This window comes from Melozone crissalis, unplaced genomic scaffold (assembly GCF_028551555.1).
Source record: "Melozone crissalis strain CALT ecotype California unplaced genomic scaffold, PUWL_Pcris_2 ptg000005l_1, whole genome shotgun sequence".
In the NCBI taxonomy this organism is placed as follows: domain Eukaryota; kingdom Metazoa; phylum Chordata; class Aves; order Passeriformes; family Passerellidae; genus Melozone; species Melozone crissalis.
In genome coordinates, this window is record NW_026535783.1 from 2,643,012 (window position 1) to 2,653,706 (window position 10,695).

Genomic DNA, 10,695 nt, shown 5'->3' on the forward strand with positions numbered 1-10,695 from the left:
AAAGATACCAGTTCATAAATAGAACATGTTTTGTAGCATGGATTTTTTATTTGTTTGTTTCCAGTTTTCACATGAATGCCACAATCCTCTCCTCTCCTCTCCTCTCCTCTCCTCTCCTCTCCTCTCCTCTCCTCTCCTCTCCTCTCCTCTCCTCTCCTCTCCTCTCCTCTCCTCTCCTCTCCTCTCCTCTCCTCTCCTCTCCTCTCCTCTCCTTTTTCCTCTGTTTTCCTCTCCTCTATTTTCCTAATACCTGGGGGCAGCAGGAGACCCAGAAACTCTTATCTGATATTCTGTGTACACAGCATGGAAGCAATCGCTGCCTGAAATGAGTTTGTTTTCTGAATAGTTGTCAAATAAAACTGTTTCTATGTAAAATTTTTACATAGAAACTCTCTCAGTGACAGAGACATTCTCTCTCTGTCACTGAGAGAAAGATCTGCACAGGGGCCTCAGCGTCAGGACATACTTATTTCAGGAAGGGGGAAGAGGGTGTGGATGTAAAAGGAAGAGAATTGAAACTTGATCAATTTCGCCAACAGCTACGGTAGCAGATTTGACAGATTTCCAGACCTTGAACTGTGCAAGTTCCACCCACCCCCGAATCAGCTCATTACAGTTTGCTGCCCAAGGCTTTATGCTGTTTGTTTAATACTCAACAAGATTAATTGTTAGAATTGAGGGCTACCTTTCATTCTTGATTAAAAACAGCAGCGATGACCCTGATAAAAATGATAATTAAAAAACCAAAATCCAGATACAACATCAGCTACTAAAAATGGGCAAGGAATTACTAACATTAACTGCTACAGTGACATCAAGTGGTGAAGCACCGCATTTCATGCTGCATTTTCAAAGCTAAATTCCTGGCACTTCCCACATCTCTCTCGTGGTCCATGTCAGTTGCAGTGTTAGAATCTGTTTTCTTATCAATATATTACTTTTCCTACAGAAACCAATAATAAAATTCTCCCCCCCACCACCCACGAGTTTAAATCGATTCTGGTGGAAGGAGAGCAAAGGTTTAACACTGTATATTCTCACTAGGTTCCCATTGTTCCTGATTGTCTTGTGTGTCTGACAGAGGTGACATGATTCAACAAGGATAAATTTCTCTTTAAAGTAACAGTTTGAGAAGTTTCTCCTTCCCTTTATTCATCAGGCAATGTGGGGGCAGGCATCCTTGAGAGAGAGAGAGAGAGAAAATAACAAAATTTCTTTGTAATTTGCCTTTAGATCTTGGTTGTATTAAGAGCTTTTCTTCACTGAGCCTTTTCTGGAACAGTCTCCCCCCTGCCCCCAAATGACCAATTTTAATTTATATTACAACAGAAAATAAATTTTCCACCTGGCAATACTTAGTGCTTCTGTGTTCTTAGGTTTATTTTATTTCAGCCACCAGCTCCCAGAGATAACATTTTTCATCTTATTTAGATGTGCTACCAATATAAAATCTATACTGAAAAATAGCGGTATTGCAAATTATTTGCTTGGTACTGTCATTTACATAAACAGCATTTAATTGTGTGATACTACTACTTTTCCTAATATTAGTACCTCCAGAGCTGTTTACTTACATTTATGCTATAATCTGTTATTTAGTTTGCATTGTAGTAACTGTGGCTTGCAATCTGTGGCTTAATTAAAAAAAATTCTTTCTTACAGGACTCAAAATGGATTTATAACAAGACCTGAGCCACAAATGCTCACTCTTAAACGTACAATTAAAATACACAGCTGATATTTCTCACATGCTAATGCAGAGAAGCAATTAAGACTCATTAATTTGGCTGTGAGAGGAGTTAAACACATACTTTAGAGTTTGTGTTTACCATTTACTATGAACTAATATTTAAATTCCATTTTATGCATTCATTTTTTTATCTTGACATTTTTTAATCAAATAATTAAACCATATATCCCTACATTATCCAAATCATTTGTCATCAATACACTTTCAATTAACTTTCCTCTATATTTCCTAGTATCAAAACCAATAACCAACTGTTAACCTAAAAAACCATGTAAGCATTACTTGCGCTGATTGTAAGTACACTGATATATTAATCCATTTTCGAAAGCAAAAATTATGGAAGAATTATTTTGTTTTTTTCATCACATTAGGAACACATGAGCTGTGAGCCCATTGGCACAGGATTTCCAGCCCAGAAAGACTCTGATTTATTAATCATGTCCTGGTTGAAATTTATAATTTGCACGCAGGCAATGGCAGGAAGCCTTTATTTCTTCTGTTGATGTGGAAGACAATTCAGGGTAAAAATGGAGAATCAAAGGTTTTTGAGGAGCTTTACCTCTGAGGAATGTCCAGCCATCCACAGAGACTGCATACAGGGAGAGAATGCAGAAAAGTCCTCAGCCCTTGTCTTAGTTTTTCACTTTTAACACGAAAATTGAGTGGGGGAAAAGATGAATGTCAGAAAAAGAATACCTTCAATGTAAGTCATTACTGATCTTCCCTTCCCTTGCCTGGGAAGCCATCCCATATTTCTTGCTGAAGGTGATAAGGTGTCAGGCAGCAAGACAAAGGCCTGAGACTGGGATTACCAGGCTTACCTAACAAATACACAAGGTCTAGATGGAATAATTTTAGCACCCTGAATTATTGATGAAAGTCAAAGCAGTGGGAGGATTTATCTTCCTTTCCCCCCCCCGCTTTTTCTCTCTCACTGTACTGTGCACACGCAGAGATAGTGGTTGGTTTAAATGCTTGTTTTTCCTGTGGCTTTAGTGCCTGTCCATGACCGGTGATACAGTAAAAAGAGAGAGAGTGAGAAAGTAAAGGAGTGCCTTAGAAATAATGCACTTTTATACGATTGAGATTGGAAAGCTGAAAGTGTAGAAATAGGAAAATATCTCACTTGGCAGGGGAATAAGACTCCTTTTCATGGATTGCATGAATTCAGATGAACAACAGTCAGATCAACATTCAACACTCTTCAAGATAAGAAACTCAATAAATTTTTTTCTTTTTTTCTTTTTTTGGTAGAGTGTAGCAAATTAACAACACAGAGATTCAGGGTTGTGTGTTTCTTCAAATGGCAAATCATGTCTTTTTAAATGCCCACGATTTGCAGCTGGTTTTGAAGGGCAGCAGAGAAACTTCCAAAGAGAAAAATGTCACTGCTTTCATTCTGGGGGGGAAGGGAGAAACAATTCTGCTTGCCCATGCTCCTGAAGATCCCATCAGAAAACAGACATGTCCTAATCCAGAACCTGAAATGTCATTTTTTTTCTATTTTTCTGGCTGCACTTTCTTATCTAAAGGGAACAAAAAAGAGTCTTTTCTGCGTTGGCTGTCACTGCTTTTGCTGCATGGCCGAATGTGAGTGTAGCCATTTCTTACTAAATGGAGCAAGGCTGACTTGCAAATGCGGGGGGAAAAAGAAATAAAATGAAATAATTTAGGCTGCAAGCCCAATTTCTGCAGCTCTGTTTGAGTCATGCCGTAGCATATACAAGCAGCAGATGTGAAATGACTTCCAGACACAGAACTGTGGCTGATCACTTGGTGAGGAGTCCAGTTCCTGTCAAGTGCATCTGAATTCCAGGAGATTGAGTGAATCTGGAACATCTGTTGCCTATGTATAGAAGAGATGAAAGGAATTCTTACCAGAAGTTGAAAATACACACATAGATATTTGTGTGTATGTAAACATAAAAATATCCATGGGCACATCACCTCACCAAGACCCACAGAAACCTTGCTATTCAAGAAATAAATTAATTTCTGGTTTGGAAATTAATAATATTCCAGTGCAGAGAATACTCCAGAGTAGATCTGATTGAAGTTTCACTGTTCTTTGAGAAGCTTTGGTTAAAGACAGCACTAAAACCTCCAGAAATTAAGAAAAACCAATTAGCAGACTCTCTTGACAGTGCATTCTCCGTATCCATGTCTGCAGACACATAGGGAAAAAGTCACTGATTATTTGGTTAAATAATGACATTTTTATGCCTCATTTAAGGAACTTTTTAAAAGGTTGCTTTGGTTATTCATTAAGTCTGGTTTTGATATTTTCATTGGGAAAGATCAAGTGAAACTTAATAAATTTGTAAAATTACAGGTTATTTTTCAGAAGCAAGAGAGGTTCAGTAAATGCACCTAACTCAGTGTAAGAAAAGCTAATTTTTATCAGCCATTACTGCACAACTAAGGCTGTTTCTGCAGCGAATTAATCTGTGCAGTCATTGCATAGAAGGGGTTACCCACAAAAGCAGATTGTCATGAACACTTTTGATGAAAACCTAAATTCTGATAAACACCTAAATTTTGATGTACACCTAAATGAAGACTTTTTGTGGGACACTTTAGACACACGCTGAGAAGAATTTTGTGCAAAGGTTGGAAAGGTGAGCTTTGCCTTTAGAAATTTCTATCAGATGTCAAAAATCTGCTGTACAGCCAGTTTGGTAATGTGACAAAAGTGAAAGGGTAAGGTATTTGTCATCATGGATTTGTATTTTAGAGTGAGCAGCAAGCCTGGAAGACACAGTAAAAGGAGACAAAGATTGCACCTTTGCTAACAGGACTGCTGCTCAAACCCCATTCAGTAAAGAAAATATATTGCTAAAATACAGTAAAGAAAATATATTGCTAAAGGTCAGACTGGCCTTTGCAATGTGAAGCAGAGGACCAAACCTGCATAGCAGAAGAGGGAGACAATGTTTCAGCTGAGGAAAAAACATTAATATTTACCTTTGACAAAATGATGATGATGGCAAGGCATTGCTAGCCATCTTCCAGAAAAATAAATGTGTATAGATAATGATCTATATTTACAATATTAAAAAAATTAATTTAAAGCCTTAACTGACTCCAAAATGGACATATCTGGAATCATTCATGCTGCAGTTAAGAAAGGCATAGATTTTTTTTTTACTGGAGGAAACACATCTTGCAAAAGCGAGGTGAAAATTATTACTACCTGGCTATTTGGTTCCATATTTTGGTGCAAATAATGTTCCTTCAAGGATATTGTTACTTCCCCTCTGCCCAAGTGTGTGACACTCCAGTCCCAGAGAGGAAAACAAAATGTAATTCTGCTGGGAACATTAAGGGGAAATACATCCAGGGAGATCCAAGAGGGATGCTAGAGAAGCTCTGCCACAAGGACCCCCTGGCAATCCCTCCCAAAGAGGAGCCCGGGGGTACCTGGATCCAATCTCAGCCCCAGATTTTGCCAGCAGGTTAAGGAATTTTGTCCAGCAGGACTTAAAGATGGCAAATGAGATGTATTTACATAGAACAAATTATTTATCATGACAAAATTGTGAGACTAAAAGTTTTAATCTGAATTTTTAAATACGTGGTATAAAAGCTAAGATTACTAGCAGTGTGTTGTGTAGTGCAGTGCACCAGCTCAAAGCAATTATATTAAAGCCATCATATTAAAGGTGCTATTTAAAAATGGTGAATGGAGATTGATGTAAGTTACCAATCAACACCTGTGGGGAAATCTCTTTCTCTTGACCTCGAGGAGGATTCTTGGAGCGGCATCCCCTTCCCAAGGGAGGAAACTACACACACGCACATGCACACTCCAAGGAGGAAAATACCTAAAGAACCTGATAAATGAAAGTGAATTTGGACTTTTAGAGTGTAAAGTGATATAACTGCAAGTCACATGTCTCCCAGCCAGCTTGGCGCCTTATCTACCAGATCTTTGCCTCACTATCCAGGTGTTAATTCAGGCTTGGTGAGCCAGAGTGGTGTTGGCACAACTCAACACCGAAAGCAGCCCACGATGCCCACCATGACATTTTCTGAAAAATCCCTCCACCAGGATTTTTGTCCTGAGAAGCCTCAGACAAAAAAAATGCAAACAATAATTATTTGGTTGCTTGGGAATGTGGTCTGGAAGTTGCTTATCAACAAGTGCATGTTTGATTGTGAATTGTTTTTAATTAATGACCAGTCCCAGTCCAGCTATGTCAGACTCTCTGAGTCTGTCACGGGTTTTTGTTATGCATTCTTTTCTAGGCCTCTCATGTATCTTTTCTCAATTCTTTTTAGTATAGTTTTAGTATAGCATATATAATATAATATAATATAATATAATATAATATAATATAATAATAATATAATATAATATAATATAATATAATATAATATAATATAATATTTATATTATATATACTATATATTTATAATAGAATATAATATAAATATATAAAATAATATAATATATAACAACATATATTTGATAGTATATAATATATATTTACAATATATATTTATAATATATTTATAAATATATTTATAATATATTTATTTATATATTTATATATTTATAAATATAACTATATATTTATAAATATATAGGAATATATTATAAATATATTACGAAGATATGAGATGATATGTATTATTTTCTATAATATAATATAATATAATATAATATTATATTATATTATATTATATTATATTATATTATATTATATTCAGCCTTCTGAGAACTTGGAGTCAAATTCTCGTCTCTCACCTCATCCTGGGACCCACAGCACCACAACACCAGGCTGCTGGGACATTTGGGGACCCCCTCCTGCCCTTGTCACTCTGTGCTCCTCCTTGGCTTGTGTCACATAACACAGCAGAAGGTTTTGCAGACAGTGGGAGGCCACCTTTGGGTTGGAAAATCTGGCTGGTGTCACCATTTCAAAGAATTCCTGACATGCCTTTCCCCCTCCCACCTCCTTTCTGTTTGTTTTACTTCATGGGCACAAAACCCACAGGAAATTTTAAAAGAGCAAGAGAGGTCAGCATGGAAAGAACAACAGAGCTCATGGAAATAAGGTTTTTCACATTTATGGAGCTCCTAGAGAAATTTATCCATTTATAAACGAGATAATTTATAAATTATCAGCTCCTAGAGAAAGAAACCAGCCTGACCTGCTGATGGCATATTGGTGCTGGCAGAACCCTTTCAACAGAGTTAGATTGTCTTGGAAGCAATCAGCAGTCTTCACATTGTGAGAAGATGCAATTTATAAATAAATTGTCACCAAAAAATATAAAATCTCATTCAAGAGTGAAATTCTGACACTCAACCAGTTAATCTGCAGTGATAATTCAAATTTTGGCAGGACTCCACCCTTACCCAAGCCTGCTGAAGCTGCATGATGACATTGGGCCTCCAAAAGGACTTCCGTGTGCAAATTCAATATATTTGTTGTTCCTCTCACATATGTCAGTGTATATTTCAATACATGCCTGTCTTTCAGCCTGTGAATCACTCCCACACAGTGAGGTTTTTTCAAATGTGTCAAACAATAATCAAACAGAAAAAACAATGCTACTCCTCAGTTCAGGGTATCAAGAGAAATACATTTATAAAAGCAAGTAAAATAAATAGCTCTCTGAAATCCAGCTTCAGACACTCCATTTTCCTTTGATAATAATGAAGATTTCATAAGATTATTCCAGACTCAGCCATAAAAACCATATTGCTTTGGCTTTTTTTCCCTCCCTCCAGGAGTAATAACACATCTGAATTTCTGTTTCAAAAACTCAGTATTAGCATGAGAATGCTACACAGGCTTCTTAGCAGAAAATATGTAGAGAAAAATATTTATTCTGCTCTTCTGATCATTCTGGTTTTCACAGGCACTCTATCAGGTCTGAACAGCAGGAATGAGTGATAATAAAGGTCAAAATGTCTTCCTTAGAGAAAATCTTTTCAATCTTTGCAACCTGTGTGGGAAAAGAAACAAAACAGCAATTTACCAGGAAAATACTGGATTTGCCTCCTCAAGACAGACAGGCTTCAACAGGGTGGAAACCAGGACAATAATTCCTGATTGCTTCGTTGCACAACTGAGGACATCATCCTTAGGCTGTTCAGCTATTTAACTTCTAATGAATCTCAGAGAGATGGATATCTGTCTAACGATCTGCTGGGGCATGGGCAGGACAGGGGGAATACCAAAATTGCTTTAATATCTTCTTGGCAGAGTCTTGAACTTGTTTCCTTATCAAAAAAGTACAGTTAAAAAAGAAAAATGTCAGTTGATCCTAAATGTAACACAAAGTGGAGGATGAGCCACTTGCAGTTAGGAAAATATTGAGTTGTTGGACTGTAGAGATAAAAGTTTAAGCTCCTGTGCTTAGGATGCCTTGCAGGGTTTTCATGGACAGAGCACATCCTGCATCTCCTGTAGGGCTGAAAAATCTGTGTACAGGTGGTAAATTCTCTGAAACCTACGAAAAGGATGAAGAAAAGACCTACACAGTTTGCCTTTAAAAAATCCTGTACACAACTGAAAGCTAAAGACACGTTAGCGGTCCTTAGCTGATGTTCCAAGTGCTTCTCACCACCTTCACCACAATCAAGATCAAGGAGCAGAATGCCTGGATCCATCACTCCCGAGTGAAGAAGGCCCCAGGAGCCCCATGGAGAGTGACACCAGGAGACAATGAACTGAGATTAAGCCTACTCAGACAGAATGAGTGTATTGCGGCCGGGGGTAGTTTGTAAATTTTATTTACAGAATTGTTTTGTATATAATTATAACTGGAGTCTTAGAATTAGAGAGTACCTCTGTCCCAAGCGATGCTGAATGGCCTTGGTCCCAGGCGTTTAATCAGTATACTGGATCCATGGGAGGACCTTCTGAGATAAAAGATTTAAACCTATCCACTGTAGTAATTCACGGGGATCAGGTATGTGAGGAGCAGGATGTGGAGAGTCTGGTTCAAGCATGGTTAAAAGAAAGAGGCCATGAAGGTATACAGCTGAGGGAAAAGTAAAAAAGGTAGCTGCAAAGTAGCATTTCTCGAGCTTCATTCTATAAACAATTAGGCTCTCTCAAGCACCACTTTATAAACAATAAGATTCTCAGACAGTCTTCCCATAACAGGCAAAACACTCTGTCCTTGGGCTCTCTGGGAAAAGATAGCTACTCTGGGAACAGATATGGAGGTTTTGGGAACTTTTCATATCACAGTGAGAACGCTGTCCTGTTTTCAATAAACAAATCATAGGTATTGTAGAACAAAAGGAGGGGTTGGAGTTTTCTCTGTTAACCTATCGTGAGCTTGGATTTTGCAATATGCATGAAGTTAATTAACACTGTTATATAAAGTGGCTGATTGATCAATAAATCGGAGTTCGATGCATCAATCGGATGGTCGTCTCCCTTCACTTCAATAGCAGGAGTGGCAGGAACGAGATCTGTGGAAACTTGAAGAGATCAGGAGAGAAGAAATCAAAGTAGGGTGCTGGGTGGTCAATGGGACGGCTTATGAGAGACCAGATGCAATTAGTGCCTCAACTTCTCCTGGTGTATACAAACACCAGGAAGTTTGCGATAGCCTAAGTGAATCAGACTGTTGGTGTAATTTCACCTTGATACAGCCTGTAGAAGTATCTTTAGGCTCAGGATGCTATCAGGCTCTCATTTAAATTTAAAATAGACACTGCACTTTTTACAACAACAGGACCTTATACAACCCATACTAGTAATCAAATAGTTCAGACCCAACCCAAACTTGAGCCTGAGGTGTATGAAATAGGCCCCTACGTAGTGAGGAATGTGGGTGAACAACAACTATTATTCAATCCAGAATGGTCTCTCAAATGTGTTGAGTTGCTAATGCAAATTAGCTTCTCAAAAATCCAACCAGCCTGCTCCTCTTTCCTAAGAACATCCTTTAAGAGCTAGACAATGTGGTTACAAAGATAAGTATACCTCAGGAGCAGAAAAGGAAAGGATCTAACTGAGATGCTAAGGACAGGACTGAGAGTTTTTAAATGGAATTGATTCAGAAATACTGATGAATAAGCTGGCCACTGCAGCAGGTAGCCTAACAAAATTGAAGCAGCCTTTACAGTCATCTCTATTGACATTAGGAACTAGCCAGTGACAGATTTCAAAAGTACAGCCAAAGTAAGGAAGTATGAAAAGGCCGGGGACCAAGACCACAAGTTAATAGTAGAAGCACTTAGTACAGTTCAAGATAATGTGTCTTTAGCTTTCAGTTGTATACAAACACAGCTATAGATGCAAGCAACAGCAGCTCTGATCATATGGGAAGGGGGTGAAGGTAATTTTCCAGCTGAAATTCGGAAAATTGTGTGGGATAATGCAACTGATTTTGAAAGGAAGTTTCAATCCTGGTAGACTATGGTGAATTTTGCCTATGATCATGCTTCTAATGTGGCCACTGCCTTTGTGCTTACCATACGCAATGCCACTGTTTATGTTATCCATCCCATCATTGCCCTAGGATTAAGCCATGAAAAAACAATACTCTATCCTTCAGAACATAGAGTGTGGGCACGAAAGATGAATGGAAAATGGCAGACAGTAAACTTAGAATCCTGCATTACTAGAGAAACTATGAGATTCATTTGTGAAAGCAATACTATTAATGCCCAAGATGTGTGTTTAGACATTGAACAGAATATTTGTCACTTTGAAATTCATCCAGTCAGTGACCAGAAAACTGTGCTCGTATATACTGGAAAAGGGGAGTGTATGCCTGAGAACTGCCTGTGCTGCTGTAAAAATTGATAGCAATGATGTTATTTTATCAGGTAGAAATCATTCTAATTTCTGTATTAATAATTTTTTTAAGATTATCAGGTGTGATTTTTCATACATGGCCCCAGTGACATCCCACCAGTTGATTGAAACCAATTACACAATGTATCACAGATTATCATCTACCCCTATTGG